Raw genomic sequence first — 17,585 nt, 5'->3', positions numbered from 1 at the left:
AAATTGAGCCGCATTCTGAGAAAATTGTGTCTTATTTTGGGATCTGGAAATGTTATTAGATATCTCGGTAAAAAACCCAATTTTTTTTCAAGTAGGGATAAGGAGGTTGAGGAGGATGATGTTCTCATTTCCCTTATTGTCTTAATCCAATCTGCTGTTTTTATCTGTTCCTTTGTCTTCATCTGGTTTGACACCAAAAGATCTTCATTGCTATCGCAATTTGTTAAACTCTCTTTTACCTCGTTTTTTCGGTTGAGCAGGACTGGCGAATTCTGACCCAAGTGCTTTTTTGAGATCTTCATACAGCGAATTTCGTAAAGGATCCATAATAAGTCTGTAGAAAGAAAGCAATTTCCAGTCCATTTGCGATTTTAAAGATTTTAAGGCCAACTCAAAATGAAGGCGAGAAATTGGTAGGCCTTTGGGGAGATTTAAGATTTTCATTCGAAATAGAACCTTCAATTTTATCCCAGTCCAACGCCCAAGCCAGTGGTTTTGCCTCTATTCCATTTAGAAGAGTTGGGATGATCTTTGCTTTATAATCTCTCAGTGCTGGAATCAGTGAGAATTTGCATTACTGACCAAAAAATATTTGCAGTTGCGCTGTTAGTTGTTTAATTGCACATGTGATATCAGATAGTATTTGTGCCTTTATTGGTTTGGCATACAGTGTATATCCTAAGTACTTAATTTCGTCTACCACAGGGATGATTCGGCCATCTATCTTCCAAGGGAATCGGTCAGCGTTTCCGCAACCACCAAAGACGACTATTTTTGATTTATCTGGGTTGACTATTAGAACGTTTTTTTTCATGTATATTTCAAGAGCAGACAACATCCTTTGAAGACCCACAGGTGTTCTATCTAGGAGCACAATGTCGTCTGCGTACATGAGCCATTTGATTACTTCCTAACCCACTTTTGCACTTGCTAGACCTGCAGAATCTACTTCCTCACCGAAATCGGCAAGGTAGAAATCGAAGAGAAACGAGGCCACCATGCAGCCCTGTCTTATTCCTCTTTTCACCTGAATTTCGTCCGACAGAAGGCCTTGGCAGTTTAGTCTTACAACGGCTGTGTTATTATCATGAAGGGCTGCTAAGATATTTATTAAAGGCATAGGCGCGTCCTTTCTGAAGCCCTTGAGCCAGAGTCTCTCTCTATCAACTAAATCAAAAGCACTGGATAGATCTATGAAGTCTGCAAATGTCTTTGATGGTTTTGGTGTTTCTTTCCCATAGCAAATAGGTGCCAGAGTAATACCATTCAGGCCCGTTGAGTGACCCCTTCTAAAGCCAGTCTGTTTTGGTATTATTTCTTTCGCTTTAGCCCATTTCTCCAGTTCTTTCAGTAGATATGATATTATATGGCAGGGACGTGGCTAGAGACCACGCTGTGAGCTCCCGGGCCGATGATGCCCCTTACTTCAGGGCATGGCATCCTGGACTGATAAACACTTTCTTGAAAGGGCAGCAGCGGCATGTGCCACACTTTGAGGCATTTTCAGAAGCAGATGCCCTCTCTTGCTCCGCTGCCTCGTTGCTGCGAGCTTACGCGGCCGAAGCAATGGCTGATAAAATGGCTGGTGGAGTCTGAGGAAACGCACCAAGACCTGTGTTGTGGAGAGCGCGAGACTCGCGCTGCGGGAGCCCTGGGGAAGACTGCAAGCTAAGGCTTGTATGGCCATCTACTCTGGGCTCGGATGATTGTGAGCTACTGAGAGCCGAGCAGAGGCCTGTGGTTGCCGGCAACCCGTGGGGGCGCAGGACATGAGGCTGGTGCTTCCCATAGTTCATTTGGTTGAAGCCCGATTCTGTGTGCATGTAGGGGCTGTGAGCTCACTGTGGATAGAGTGTTACACAGCAGCCCCATCCCCCAGAGCAGTCACCACAGGGATGCGGGAGGCTTTGCAGTGAACGATGGTATGGCATAAGAGGGGCCGACTGGGGTAATACATAGCATTACGAGGAACAACATCTATGCAGCCCCTGATTAAGATAATAGTGTAGAGAGCTGGTAGCTGAGGCACGGGCCTGCCACTAGTCCGACTGCAGCTTGGTACACTCTGCAAGAAGGATGCTATAGTGAACCTCAGGCCACATCATACGGACTCGTGTGCGTCTCTGTGGGGTGACGCAGAGGGAGCGGTTACGTTGGTTGTGCGTCGCTATCCCTGTGCCCTCACTATCATCCTGCATGTATGGACACACCCCTGTTGGAGCCCTCCTGATACCACGGTTGCTGTACTTCCTTTCATCTTTGATACTAATTTGAGGCTCCTATTGCAAGAACCAGCGGAACAAGCGGTGACCTCGGAGGAGGCACTAGCTGCTACACCCCCTGGCCATAAAACACTTGATAGGCAGGCCACTAAGAACAAGGACGGGCAGAAAGGCACCATCATAGACTCCTTTGCTCCCAAAGTTGTGCCAAAAGACACTGCAGCGCCCTTGCGCTTGCATGGTTCACAGAACTCCAACCCCCAGCGGCAAGAACTTGAGGACAGGTTTCTGGGGGCAATCACAGCACTATGTAGCGCAATAGCGGCAAAATTGGATGAAGTGAAGTTCGATGTTGACCTACCAAGACAGGACGTCCCGTCTGCACGTGTGACCAACAACAAGGCAGTGCTTGCTGAATACACCTCCACTACCAATAACCTGGGTGCTATGGTAAAAGACTTGGTGAAATGGAATGCCGTGCTGGAGCTACGCGCAGAGGAGGCTGAGGGCCGGTCCCCGACGTAATAATTTCTGTGTGCTAGGCCTGCCAGAGGGAGAAGGGTACAATGCCACCACGTACATAGAGAACATGATACTTCAGGAAATTGGCCCGGGCAAATTGTCCCAGGGATTTACTGTGGATCGGGCACACAGCGCAGACCACCACCCAGGGCCAATCAATCATCGCCCAGATTCTTAATTTCAGTGAACATGTTCATCCTGACAAAAGAGACTGCGCATTGATATATGCTCCTCTACCCCGCCAAACTCAAGGTGATCTACAAGGGGAAAGCCTACTTTGAGGATCCTGCAGATGTACGCTGGATTGGCGGGCCAAACAGCTGAGGACAAAGGAGTAACGCCCGGCAGAACCATTGAGTATCTGTAAACACTAACGGACACGCTGCTGCAAATTCATATTACAGTACATTGAAGGCATGATTATTTTATCGTACACTGAAGTTCCCCGATGGGGTGTTATTTGCATCATGTGGGAGTTACGCAGACCCTCACGGCGGGACACCATCTAGTGACCCTCACGAATCACACCAGTGAGGAGGGTGCTGCATGCTGCGGACACCACCGCCTGTGGTCCTACTGGTGACGTTCCACCACATATAGGCGGGTCTGCTTGAATGGCTGTTGAGCACACTTGGAGTTCAGCTGTCCTGTGTTCAAGGACTTGGTTTTGGTCTATAAGATGCTGGGTAGGTCCTGGAATGTGTGTGCAGTCCCAGGTGGACTGTTAAGTTTGGTTTTTAGGTTACTGGGCATTGTATCGGAAATTGAGAAAGGAAAGGGCAGCACATGGGATCTCATGCCGATGGGCAGCAACAGGGAAGGGATATTGGAACATAGATAGTTGCAATGACCGGGATTAAGGCGATGACATAGAATGTTCGGAGGATGAATACCTATATGAGGCCGAACAAAATTCGATCGTATCTGCGTAGGAAGAATGTCTCCTTAGCGCTTCTACAAGAAACACACCTGTTGCCAAATAAGCAGGAGAGGGTGGGGGCCAGATGGGGAGGTGTGGGGTATGGTTCTACCCATTCTAGGTATGCGAGAGGTGTCCTCGTATGGATTAGTTGGGCAACTCCCTTTCAGTTGATTGATGTTGAGAAGGATGAAGAGGGTAGGCTTGTTGTGGTTCATGGGTATGTTGAGCAGAGAGGTGTGCATTGTTAATTCCTATTCACCTTATCATGAGACGACCACGTTTCTGCGCTCATTTAGAGTGGCATGCCTAAGGAGCTCATTGTATATTTGGGGCGGGCATTTTAATTGCGTACTAGACCCCACCAGGGACAGAACTGGCCCCACACATTTGAGACCGCTGCCAGCTTCTATAGCTCTCAATGAGGTGGTGGAGGACTTGTCACTGCAGGAGGTATGGAGGAACCTCAATGGTATTAACAGAAGCTACTCATACTCTGTGCCACATAAGCTCTACACTAGGATTGACTATATGTTTGTGGGGAGAGAGCATGCTGACGAGTTTGTAGAAGCTACATACAGCGGCCTGTCGATATGGGTATGTACTGGGGTAGGCCACCAATACCAACGTGGCGCATTTCCACAGGGGCCCTACTGGATGAGACCTTCTGGAAATTTTTATGAAACCCGACAAGACTACCTAGAGAGAAATGTAGGCAGTGTGGACAGATGGGAGAGGCTCAAGGTGGTGGTTCGGGGGGGGGGGGATTATAGCTGGGGGGCATCAGAAAGTCTTTGCGAAGGGAACTTGATAATTTGGAGGATCGTATTTGCACCCTTCAAAATAGTGGAGCACTAGATGCTGAGACAGAGGCAGAGCTGCCGACTCTGGGACTTCAGTGTACCTTGGCATGGGTGAGGTTGAGCAAATTTGACAATACCTGTATCTCGAGGTTACATGATGGGGGAGATAAGTCGGGGAGGCTCTTGGCAGAACTGTGTACCAGTGAAGCCCCTTGACGTCCAAGCACAATGATCCAAGATGAAAGCAGTGTGCTTTGGCGCTCGCAGGCAAGAATAAATTACACTTTTAGCACATACTATAACACCCGATATGGACAACGCCGGGCCATTGATAAAGATGACATGGAGTATACGCTGTCCTAAATCGAGCAGATGAGGCTTACCACTGAACAAGCTTGTGCTTTGGACAAACCTATAACCGTGACTGAAATCTTGGGTGTGATACGAACCCTTAAAAATGGAAAGGCTCCGGGGGGAGATGGCCTCCCCCCCAGAGTTCTATAAAAAAATATGGCCGTATCCTTGCCCCCTATACTACACAAGGTATATGAGGAAGCGTACAAGCTCGGGCACTTACCAAGCAGTAGGAGGCAATCTAGGATAGTCCCGGTTATCAAGCCAGTGAAAGACACTGCAAGATTCGTATAGGCCCCTGTCCATGCTGACCCAGGACATCAAGATACTCACGGCGCCGCTGGCTGGCCGGCTCAACCGGGTCAAAGAGTCCCTGGTACACGAGGATCAAACAGGGTTTGTTCCCGGGCGGAATACCTCAGCAACCCTATGGCGGCTGCAGTACATTGTAGACAGGACTGCGCAGCTGGATGCTGTGTGTGCGCCGTGATAACACTAGATGCTATTAAAGCATTTGATTCCATTTACTGGGAGTGAATATATGCGTTGCTATGTAGATTTGGGTTTGGGCCGAGCTTCACAATGGGTGCGACTGTTATACACGAAACCAATGGCCATGGTCTGCATACATCTACGGCCTGGAACATCTTGCGAGGCACCAGACAGGGCTGCCTGCTGTTTCCACTGCTGTACATTCTAGCACTGGAGCCCCTCGTGGTATACCTGTGTGCGGAATTCAGTGTGGCTGGGAAGTCCAGGCACTTAGTATCACTTTACGCGGATGATGTCCTTCTGCGGCGGGATGTGCACGAGTTCCGGTAAATGGGAATACTCATCTCACACTCGGCTGAGGAAATTCATACCCGTAACACTGTCGGGGCTCTTAGATGGGTGATAACATCTATGGACTTCTGGGGAAGATTGCCTCTGTCCCCATTGGGAAGAGTTGCAATCATGAAAATGATTGTATTGCCATGCCTATTATATCATTTCACTAACGTACAATTTCTTATCCAGGTCAGTTTCTCCAGAAGACTCAAACCTATAATCAGAAGCTTTATCTGGGGGACAGGCCGTCATAAGGTCAGGATGCAATGCTACATATGACATATGAAGAGGGAGGGGTGCAGCTCCCATGGCTTGCACTGTACTATTTGGCAGCGCAGCTGCAGTTTATTGCCGGTTGTTTGGCAGATGAGCCTTTAGGTGTTGACAGACTGATGCTGGAGGATTCTGAAACAGCTACACTGAAGGAAGCGCTATGGCTAAACGAGAACTGTATTGATGAGATGCCTCATGTGCTCTGGCTAGGCCAGCAGATATGGGCCAGAGTGATGAAGGTACTCAAGGTCAGAGACACTCATTCTCCTCAAAAGCCGATGACCGCAGAGTTAAGTCACGATATTAGCGACCTTGCGATTTGCAGACACTGGGAGGGTGTGGGTGTTTCCATCTGGGGCGATATGTATGAGGAAGGGGTCTTTAAAGAATTCAATGACATACTCTCCACTACAAGAATACAAAAGGAACAATTTCTAAGGTACCTGAGGATCGCTAGGCTGGCAAAAGGGAAATGGCATATGTATGATCTTGAGGATGGGTTGAAATCTGTGTCACGACTATATAATGGGCTCCTATCTGCTAGAAGCAAAGGAAGGGTGCAAATCAGAGCCGCTTGGGAGTTGGACCCGAGGCCGGAGTCAGAGGATAAAAAGGTGGAAACTGCACATATTTTTGTCTGCTCTGTGTCCAGGAATGCACAGTTCAGATGGCTGCAACTCAATGTCCTACATCGGGCAGGGATGACCCCTGCCAGAATTGCCAAATTTAACGACCAAGCACTGCCTAACTGCCCATAGTGTGGAACTGTCCCTACATATGTCATGCGCATGTTCTGGGGCTGCCCGAAGGTGCAGGCCTTCTGGAGTATGGGCAGATTAACGCTTGCAAAGGCTGGTGGGCTCAGATAAGAGTGGACCCCGACTGAATGTCTCCTAGGAATTTACAGCAGGCCAGAAAAAATAAGACATGCAGTTAGACTAATGGACTTAGCATGTGTCCTTGCGAAGAGGAGAACAATGGCCTGGAAGCAGGCGGGGGGCCCGAACAATTTGTTGTGGCTGCAGGACATGCATCTGTAGAGTACGGCTGAGACACCGGTGTGGCACAGGGCCCTGCAGAGGGGCTTCAGGGAGCAAATCGCCAATATAGAGGCATGGAATGCGCTCCTTTTAGCAATGTTCTGTTCACATGATGACAAACCCCCATAGACGCTGGGAATCTTTGGTCACACTGCCTGATGATAGGTGGAGGTGCAGGGCTGTTCCCCTCAGCGCGATAGGGGTGCATCGGGAGCGGTCAGGCATGCCCGTCACCCCCCATGCGAGAATAAAAGCTCTAAGGCACATGGTTTGGACACTATTGTATTAGAGTGTTTGTAAGCAATTGCTGTGTTTTGTTTGTATGTTTGTTTTATGTTACATTTATACTGGGATGCATAATGTACCATTGATTGCTGTCATGTGATACTAAGTGAATACCAATAAACACATTTTCAAATAAAAGAAAATGATATGATATGATATGGCATTCATAACGCACTTGTACACAAGTGTTTCTAGGCGCCACAAGCCAAGGGAGGGAAGACATAGGGAGGAAAGACACGATGTGCAAGTGCGACAATAGAAGTACAAGGGGAAGGAGAGGGGGTGGGGGTGTGATCAGGGCAGCATGTCTGAGTAAGTGAAGCCATGGCGGACGCCATGGTATCATTCTTGGCTCCAAATACAAAGAAGCGACTGAACAACACAGCTGGTGAGTTGGGGAGACCGGTCTGTGTTGAAGTCAAGGTTGTAAGCGGAACATTGTAAAGTGAGCCCTGGAAGGAACATTGTTAACCGCGTGTGATGAGAGACGCGAGTGAAGCTAAATAGGGTTTATAGCCATTGCATCAAATGAAACAGCATCGAATGCCATACCAGAGAAAAAAAGCATTGAATTAATTTTTTTTAATTATATTTTTTTACCTTTAAAACCCATTAATTAAACTTAAACCCTTTACCTTTAAAAAAAAAAAAAAAGCATTTGAATCTTTTTTTTTGCAATGCTTTTCTTTCTCTGGTATGGCATTTGATGCTATGGCATTTGATGCTATTGCATTCGATGTAATGACCAGATACCGAAGAAAAGATTCAATACCGTTGACAGAGTGGTACGGCAGTGTGAATATGCTCAATCGAAGGTCTCTGTACAGTATCTGGGCGAAAGGAAATGAAAGCAGAAGATACATGTGAACTGTAAATTGTGTAAAGTGAATCAAAGTGGTCCCGCGATGGTTTAAACCCATTGCACATTCAAAATTCTTCGAATCTGGTATCAAAAAGGGATCTGAGCCCAGATGAGAGGGATCCATGATCCAAGTCCGAACGAGGGAGACCAAGCTGTGAACATTGTAGAAAAGGGTCTGAGTCCGGAGGAGGGGGATCCGTGGTCCGAGTCCGAAGGACGGAGACCAGTCTTGAACTTGAGAGTGAAACCTTGACAAAGAAAAGGAACTTTGGGGTTTTGTTTGCTGCATCAGGCCATCTACATTAAGAGACTGTCATTGCGAGAAAGACTTTGGTGGAAGGCCCCAATGCCTATGTGTTGAATTGTTACTTCGTGGCCAAGAGGCTAGAGTGTGTGCGAAGCACGCATGTGCCGCCTTGCCCTGTGCTGAAAACATGGGAAAGAGAAGCCAACTGCTCAACTATCCTGACATATCATTTCTTGAACACTTTTCTTTTGCGTACATCGTTATCCCACAACATTTTGTATTTAGAAGGATTGGCCATAGGGTTATTAGTATAGGGCCTTTTATTTTGACAGAGACTCCACTAGGACCGAGTTATTATTTGATGGTCGTAGCTTGCTCCCATCCTTCGATTTAGACTTCGATAAGTGTTTAACCAACCCATTGAAGTTAAATAAACACACTTGAACTGTGATCTATCACTTGTGTCTATTTTCACCGTTTGATACCATGCCTTCCTTTCAGGACTAAGAAGGGTTTCTGAACCCTGCACGTACTCCCAAACATTTTCAAAACATAAAGTACAGGTCAATTTCCCTAGCTCCTTTTATTGAAGATACTGCTAGTGAATGGCCCGTTTGACCCTCCAACCAATGGCAACTGTCCCAGCTGTAGTGACTTTCCCTAGGCTGAGGTGGTGAGTCGCTTGTCTAGGGTGAGGGGACAGAAGGAGAGACTGACCCTCCTTAAGTTCCGGCTGAGCAATCAAGAACAACAGCGTTGTAAAGGAGATGGCTGTTTTTTCTATTTAAAAATACAGAAGTTAGAACACAGAGTGCCCAGATTCTGAGTCCAAACAGAAGGGAAAACAATCCTTTAATGCTCCTGCTTCTTTAAAGGCATGGTCTAGTAAAAAATGTTATTGTCCCTACGGGTCGGCCATGTTTTTTTAAGCCTGAGTGGCTTGATTTTAGAAAACTTTCCTATGGACCTTACCCGAGTTTTCGTCCATTAAACGCACGCGAAAACAGGCACCAGGGAGCTGCCATTTTGTGATAATCCTATCATTTCCCCCCCATCGCCCTGGCTGACCTGCTTTTGCGGCACTAAATCATATCCCCCGCCCCTTAGCCTGTCATCAGCAGACTCGTACCGCCCATTTCCCAACGCCAAAGCACGTCTTGTGTCAACATTCGCTGCACTTCAGCTAATGACGTGTCGCCATGGAAATGGCATGACGCCTCTTTCCTCAATAAGTATAAACAGACCGTTTCACAACACACAGCAGCAGATTTTCGATTCCATTCCTCTCTGTGTTACTTAGAGTATTTTGTGACTCGTTTCTGTGCTCTGGTCAGCTACCTTCGCCGCTTGTAGCCCGTGTGAACACCTGTACCATCTCGATAAATTATTTTACTTTGTTTACCACACAATGGCTACAATAATGCCCTACATGTACGAGCCCGAGTATACCGAGGAGGAACTACTGGAAAGGGAAGCACGCGAAAACGATGGGGATTCGGACGGCAGTTGGCAGGACAAATCAACAGATGAAGAGCCTGGGCCTAGTCGCATGGACGGCGTCTCCACCTGGTGCACATGCAATCGGTGCGAGCTAATGCCAACTGAGGAGGAGAACTGCTGCTGCCGAGAAAACTCAGGATGCCTGGCCTACATTTCGGAAGGCGAGCCACGACCGCAATGCATCACCGAGCTGCCAGACTTCAGGGCAGCCTGCCTCACACGGGCCGTGTTGAGAATAATGATGGTGCTTATGCACGAACTTCGCGCAACTGTTCGTCCTCGTAATCCGAGTAACGAGTAAGTATACTCTGCTTGTCATGCCACTCCTATTTCATGTTCTTCTACTATATCCAAAATTACATCTACATATCATTGTAACGCATGTAAGTCGTTCAATAGTGTGCATTGTCTAGATAGCATTTGTCCGTGCAGAATGCCATTAGTTACAAGAATTGTCATTGACAACAAACGTTTATTAAACTTATCTTGGTCATTTAAAAACAGTTTGTTTCATTCCTTTTCACAGGTGGTACAGGCTGGTGGCCTATCGTTCCTTTACATGGTGGCTCCACGGGAGGCTTGGACACCGCGTTCGAAGAGTGATACCCGCCTGTGCCGTTCCTGCCATTAGAGAAACGTTCCCGAGTGACAGCGGTCAGTACAGGGGATTTTCTCTCGCTGTGCTGCAACCTGACCTGTATAATCTTTAAAGTCTTGTATTTTTGTGTCATGAAAATAAGATACAAAATAAAACACCACATATATTTTAACAACGGTTGTTTCGATTGTTTAAATGAACCAAGTGTGTCTCCATTCAAGGATGGACGTCAGACATCTGTGCTCCGAATGGGTGAAGGTCTGGTCGCTGTGAAGCAGGGTGGTCACTATCTAAGCTAACATAACATATTCTCGATAATGCATGCACTAAATAACACTTGTTCAAAGTCTTTCAGTAGGTTATGTCTATATAAAAGTCACACATATATCTATACTAACAATTACCATTGGATTATACAGGCCTTAGGGTCTTAACCACTATAATACACCGGTTGAAGTGTGGGTCTGTGCTCACAAGAATCTCCGGTATGTGGCATTTGTTATTGATAAGCAACGAAATACTATCAAAGGCGGTTCGTGCCAGTGGATGAGCGCTGGCATGGGGGGCCGTCAGGGGCGCGAAAGGCCAAGGTGCCAAACTGCATGTACACTTCAAAAGGTATCCCATGCCAAGGGGCCATTGCTCACATGGACTCCTCAGACCCCGTGTCTCCAGCCAGGCAAAAAAGCTGCAGGAAAAAAAAAGGTTTTGAAAGTATTTTGCAGTGGTCCCATTCTATTACCAACCATCTTTGGTGGAGCTCAAAAACTTGTGAAGGGTCAGTGGAAATACTACTTGAAAAATGGCGGTCACTGATGCACCACTGTACCAACGTTCACCGCTGGACAGCAAATCAACATTTCCACCAATGTGAACATGGCCCTTTGTCCCCAGAGGAGGCAAGGAAGAAGAAGTGGTTGATTCCATCTTCACCGACACACAAAGCCATTGAGAAGATTGTTTTCGACAAAACTCTATCAAGAGATTTGAGAGGACTGACAGAATTCTGTCACACAGGAGATTTGGAGGTGTTCCACAATATGTGCCTAAAGTACAGGCCAAAGCGCTTGCATTTTAGCTTTCGGGGCATGAAACATCGCACTCTACTAGCGGTCTTGGCCCATAACAGCAATGTCGGACGTGAACAATCTAGGACTAGGGGTAAAGTAAGGATGCCTCGCTACACTAAGGTGTTTTCAAAACGAAGTAAGCAATGGGTGATCAAACCAGTCTATGATGAAATGCAGTTCGACTTTGTGAAAGGCCTTATTGTTGCTGTGTTAGAGAAGCACAGATATGGAATTTTGGACGTTTCTGTGCAGAGCAGTGATCCATTGCCACCGAACATTGCGACTGTGCCATGCCCACCCGAAGCACAGCTGGTTGTGAAGTACAAATCCTGGTTTAAATAATTGCAATACGATTGTCTTTTTGTAAATAAATGTTATTGTACAGTGTACCTGTAACCCTAACCCCTACCTTCACCATCATGGGTGGCGAACAAGCTGGGCGTCATCTTTGGATTCTCTCTATTCACCTCATATATGTGTATGTATATATTTTTCTCATGTCTCATCTCATGTAAATGTAAATGCTGCGCACTGTTAACGGAGGGGAGGCTTGCGTATTGCAATTAATAAAACAAACAATAAATCTCACTTTTAACTCAACTCCTGTGGTACTTTATACTTTCCCTGACCTTCCGCCAAAAATTAAATGTCTCAATTTGGGCTGCAAAGCTCGCAGACAACGGGGACAAAATTGGGGCACTTAGAACGCGCCAAGCGGGCCGTGGCATATGGGAGAGAAGCCAGTTCGCATTTGCACATTGAGGCAAACTACATAGAGGGATTCTAAACTTCAAGTTCTCACAGATGCCTATACTACGGGATGTTGCAAATAAAGAATGCGAAGGACAGCGGCTTTGATTTTCAGCTCGCGCCCAGATGAGGCCCACAAGCCGCACTGGAAGTATAAGGGTCTATTGTTTTTTGACCTTGAGACAGGGACCATGCCGAAAGAACTACATTTGAAGGGGGTGCGCAATAACGTAAGAGACGATAAGGCAGACAATTCAGAAACTAGACCGAGTTTCATTTTAGTTCAGTATACAAAAAATCGTTGTCAAGAGCACGGTCCGTTGTACGGACTGCATTACGAAGAGACACAATGGAAATTTCAAATATAATGTAAGTAAATCTTTACACGCTTTTATACCGGAATGAAGATTTAATGAATGGATGCATGAATAAATGAAGAGCTAGGAAAAGCAAGGAAAACGTGTTCGTAGTGGGCACATGGGCATGCAGGTCCACTGGTCTCACCGATCTCGGTCCTTGGCCCAGCCACTTTTCCCTGCACTGCCTACCTGCACTACGGGACTGTCTCTGTATCCTTCAGCCCCTTCTCCCAGCATTTAGCTTGCACTTGCCACCAGCTGGCCCTATTATTTAATTTGTATTCAACTAACCATGTACAGCACTTTTACCCCCCCCCCCCTTCCCCATGCGCGATCAGAAAGACACCTGGCCTAGTAGGATCGTTGTCTGTCTGCCCTTGTTCCCCACCTGCCTCGTCGCGCCTTGAAACACTTGAGTATAGGCGTGTTACAAATGCCATATCATATATCATATCATTCCTCACGCATGTAGACTAACTGTCGTTTATCATTGTGTGTTGGCCTCTATTTATTTCGTTACTTTTCACATTGATTTTAGAGCCGAACATACTCCATTGAACTATCCTTGCAAGCAAATAGTTTCTGATCGGCTGTAATAAATAAAATGAGTAATATTAATGAAGATCGGCTGGCGAGACTAATTATAATTTTTTTGTTTTCATAACAGGTATTTGCTCCCCTTCTGCTACTGCCATCGGTTTGCGACACCAGCAGATGGCTTTTACAGTAGACACCTGCAGCTTCGTGTGAACAACTGGAGCACACTGACAATTATATGGGACGATCGCCAAGGGCCCACATGCCCTTACGCTGTACTAGTGGCTAGAAGCAACATATCAACCTTTACGATGGACTAGTGCCTAGTTGATGGAACAGCTTTGCGGTTCACCGTGCTTCCAAAGTGCTTCTTTTAACGAAAAGCAACACCCTGTGTACCATGGCGGATACAGATAAAAGAAAATAAATGGCTTTGAGTTCATATGGCAATTGCTGAATATTCTCTAAACATTTAATGTCAAATAAATGTACTTTACCAAATGTACCGTGTTGCTGTTTGATTTTAAAGTACAGTTTCATATTCCGAATTGTGGCGCGCTGTGTTGTGAGATGGTCTGTGTTGGTTTCCGGGTTCTGTGTGGAGTCGCGTAGAAGACGACTGGGCGCGTTTGCCTACGCAGCACAGTAACGTCACGGAGAGAGGCGGGGAATATGAATGTTTGGATAATGTCAGGCTCAGGGGCAGGGGGAATTGATTTAGTGCCGCAGAAGCAGGTCAGCCAGGGCGATGCGGCAAGTGATAGGATTATCACAAAATGGCAGCTCCCTGGTGCCTGTTTTCGCGTGCGTTTAATGGACGAAAACTCTGGTGAGGTCCATAGGAAAGTTTTCTAAAATCGAGCCACTTAGGCTTAAAAAAACATGGCCGACCCGTAGGGACAATAAACATTTTTACTAGACCATGCCTTTAACTCAAAAAGTGAATTTAAAACCATGTACCTAATTCTGAAAGGGGTGGCCAATAGTTGGTTAGGCATCCTATATTTTGTATGGTTGACCCGTTTCAGTGGATTATATAACTAGTACCACTTTCTTCAGGACCTTAAGGGTATTGATTAAGATTAGAATAGCACCAGTAAGTCGTAATTTCTAGATTTAGGTAATTATTCTGAAGCATTTCTGTCACCGCAGAGCATCGACTATCGGTTTATAGTGATAGCCTCGAACGCAAAGGCATCGAATGCAAAAGCCTCGAAAAAAAAATCCATCGAACAAAATGCATTTTGTTTTCATTTTTTTTAATGGGGGGGCGGGGGTCTCCCAACCCCTGTTTTTTTTTAAAGTTTTTGCATTCGAGGCTTATGCATTCGAGGGAATCGCTGGATACCTCGACTATCCACTGTTGTGTTTTCCGCTAACAGTCGGAAAGGGCCAGCATCATCAACCTGAGCCGTCAGTGCTGCACCTCTAAATGGAGCCTCTTCTTTCCTCATACCCTAAGGAGGGTCAGCCTCTCATCTCCTGTCCCCTCACCCTAAACATACACTCCAAACATATGTACATCCACCATCAGATTAAGATAAGAACCCTAGAAAACTGTAAATGCAGTAAAGCAAGTTCAAAAGCAAAAGAAAGTAATGAAAAGCAATCATAAACCAGTAAACACCCGTACACTGAATTATAAAAATAAGGAACCATTCCTAAAAAGGTACTTGTGACGAAATTACTTCTGCTATTCAGGGTTGAGTAGTAGTGAAATCACTTCCTCAGCCCTCACACTTCCACAAACTGACAGTGATCCAAATCAGAACTGATAATACACAGAAGAGAGATACCTCCTTTGCCTTTTGTGGTACGGTGGTGTGACGATTTTCAAGGTATCGTCCCCATTCCCCAAGGGGAAGTCCTTTCCCATGAGGTTAGGGATGTGCAGTCGCTACCCAATAGTCCCCCTAGGGCTGGTAAAATACGTGAGGACCTGATGGGGCGGTAACCCCCCCCTTCCCCTGGGAACAAGGACGATCACCTGTGGTAAAGGCCGTTGGCCCATGTCAATCCCCAACACCCCTCCCCCATGCCAAACAACTCCCTTGAGAGTAGATCCATGCATTTCTGTAGTGTAGAAGACCACCACAGAAGAGCAGAGGACACCGGTGAAGCGCTGAGGGAGTTCTCTAGGTCCAGCTGGAGTAGACCCGAACATGAAGCAGGAAGAAGGCCGAGTAGACCAGTAGAGCATGGATCCGCTGCAGTGCTGGAGGAGAGCAGAGCAGCCCGAAGAGCCGGAGAGACACGCCCCAGTCCAGGAAGCCCCAGTGGCGTACTCAAGTCCCAAAGAAGGTAACGGGAGGTACGAGAGACCCGGGGAGGACACGGGGGTGGAAGAGAGGTAGGCTCAAAACACTCTCGCCGACACAGTAGTAGCAGTCAAACTATTGGGAAGGGCGCATCGAGCATCCGAGGAGAACTTCACTGTTGCAGTGGCAACAAGCCTGCTGGAACCCCAACACAAGCATATTGAGCATCCACGGAGAACTTTCTCATCACAATTTATTTATTTTGGCCTTTATATAGCGCGCATAACCCAGAGTCATCTAGGCGCTTTTTCTTAAGTGGTTACTTACAGCAGTAGTAGGTTATAGTCAATTACATAATTAGTTTTGCTTGAAAAGGTGGTTACAGTGGTTACTAGTAGACATGAGTTTGTGTGCAAAACTTGGAAAGCCTCACCTTATGGTACGGGGTGCTACATCAAATATGCGGTTTTAAGTGGGTGGGCAAAAAGCTGGTGGTAAGGCAGCCAGCACAGATAGCATGAGGAGATAGTGTACTCCAGAGACCCCCGGCCGGCCCATAGAGCCGAGGTTTGCTCTGAAGTACTTTAAGAGGAGATAGCTGCACCCTTGAGATGGATGGGGGTGCAGATTCATTACTCCAACACCAATCAATAAGGGCAACTCAATGGTTTGGTAAAGGGAGTCAGTTTAATGACAAGTACAAAAAACGAGGAGTCATGGAAATCAGCAGTGATGCGATCGTCCTTCATTTATACTCAAAACTCGTCATAATTGACGTGCAACAACATACAATTCTATTGGTTAGGAAAAGGTAACTTTAATATAGGTACTATATCTGTATATGGTAACGGAGTGAGGGGATTCACAACTTTCACCTCAGTCTTTGGATTCAGCTTACTCGGTTCTTCTGTATTTATCTTCACTCCATCGCCTGGGTTCGTTCTTTCTTCATCTTCCGGGTCTATACATGATGGTTTGAAGAAGTGTCTTTTTGGAGTCCATATTTTTATTAGTGCTTTCAAGCTTCCTGCTGTTCTTACATGTTCGTCTTTATTCCATGTCATTAGTTCACATTGTCCATTTGGGCTGCAATAAACCCATTTTCCCACATAATTTCTGTGCTTTCTGGGATAGAGAAACTTTGTTCCTTCTGGTGCGTGAATGCTGGCCTTCACAAAGTCTCTTCATCAGTCAGGTCTTTGGGCTTCCATCCTGGCTTGACATCAATCATGATCTTCATCCCTATGGCTTTCTTCGCAGTCTTCTGGCACTGAGAGATTATTATCTTTATAACACCAAATCCTAGCAATATCATCACTAGCAGGGCTCCCAAGAACTTGAATACATCTGCCATCCATTGCGGGACCCACGAGAATAGTGATCCAAACCAGCTGTCATCTTCAACTTCATCAGTTTAATTGATCATCTGGTTCTGCAGGTTTGTCAGCATACTTATGGCTTCCGTTAGGGTTCCATTCTCCTCATTGTGAGATGGTACAAATGTGCAACATGATTCTATGATTTTTGCACAAACTCCTCCATCCATAGCTGTGATCATGTCAAGTACATATCTGTTCTGAAGAGTCATCAGTCGGATGCCTCTCAACTCTTCCTTGATCGCATTAAATCCTTTTATGGTCATGTTGATGGTCTGCAGTAACTCCCATCTGGTGATCTGCAACCATTTAGTATTTACACCAACTTGGATCCTCAGCATGAAGTTCGTCGTCAACACTAATGAGGTGAGGCTGAACAGCCTGTGTTCATATGGGATTGCATGAAAGGCTTCTTGTGATTTAGCAGAGAAGTAATTCTCTCTCTTCATCCGAGTTATCAGTTCCACAGATCTCTTCTTCCTCAGGTGAGCATCTGCTTTTGGGAAACGGTCAATATTCAGGTCACTTTTCGGGATCACCAGTGCTGGAACGTGGACATTCACTATTGTGCATATACCTCCCCAGTCTCTTGGCAGTCTGATGTATGCTTTGGATCCACATGCCCAATAATGATCCATAATTACTGCAGTTCCATGCACCATTCCTGGGACATCAAAAACTCGTCCACAGTTCTTATTCTTTCCCATCTTTCTAGTGCCATTAATCATGAAGCAAAATTTTGGGCTTTCTAGTGGCACTATCTGCAAGGGTCCACCTCTGTC

At 46.2% G+C, this 17,585-nt stretch overlaps 1 protein-coding gene across 2 annotated transcripts in view; it reads right to left on the bottom strand.

Moving 5' to 3' along the window:
- LOC138473369 (zinc finger protein 793-like) overlaps positions 1-17,585 on the bottom strand; it is a 731,413-nt gene that overhangs the window by 564,558 nt on the left and 149,270 nt on the right. The window lies entirely within an intron of this gene.

The sequence above is a fragment of the Ambystoma mexicanum genome, chromosome 8 (genome assembly GCF_040938575.1).
Source record: "Ambystoma mexicanum isolate Mex_15411 chromosome 8, UKY_AmexF1_1, whole genome shotgun sequence".
Taxonomy (NCBI): Eukaryota; Metazoa; Chordata; class Amphibia; order Caudata; family Ambystomatidae; genus Ambystoma; species Ambystoma mexicanum.
This window is presented reverse-complemented; position numbering and strand designations above follow the sequence as displayed.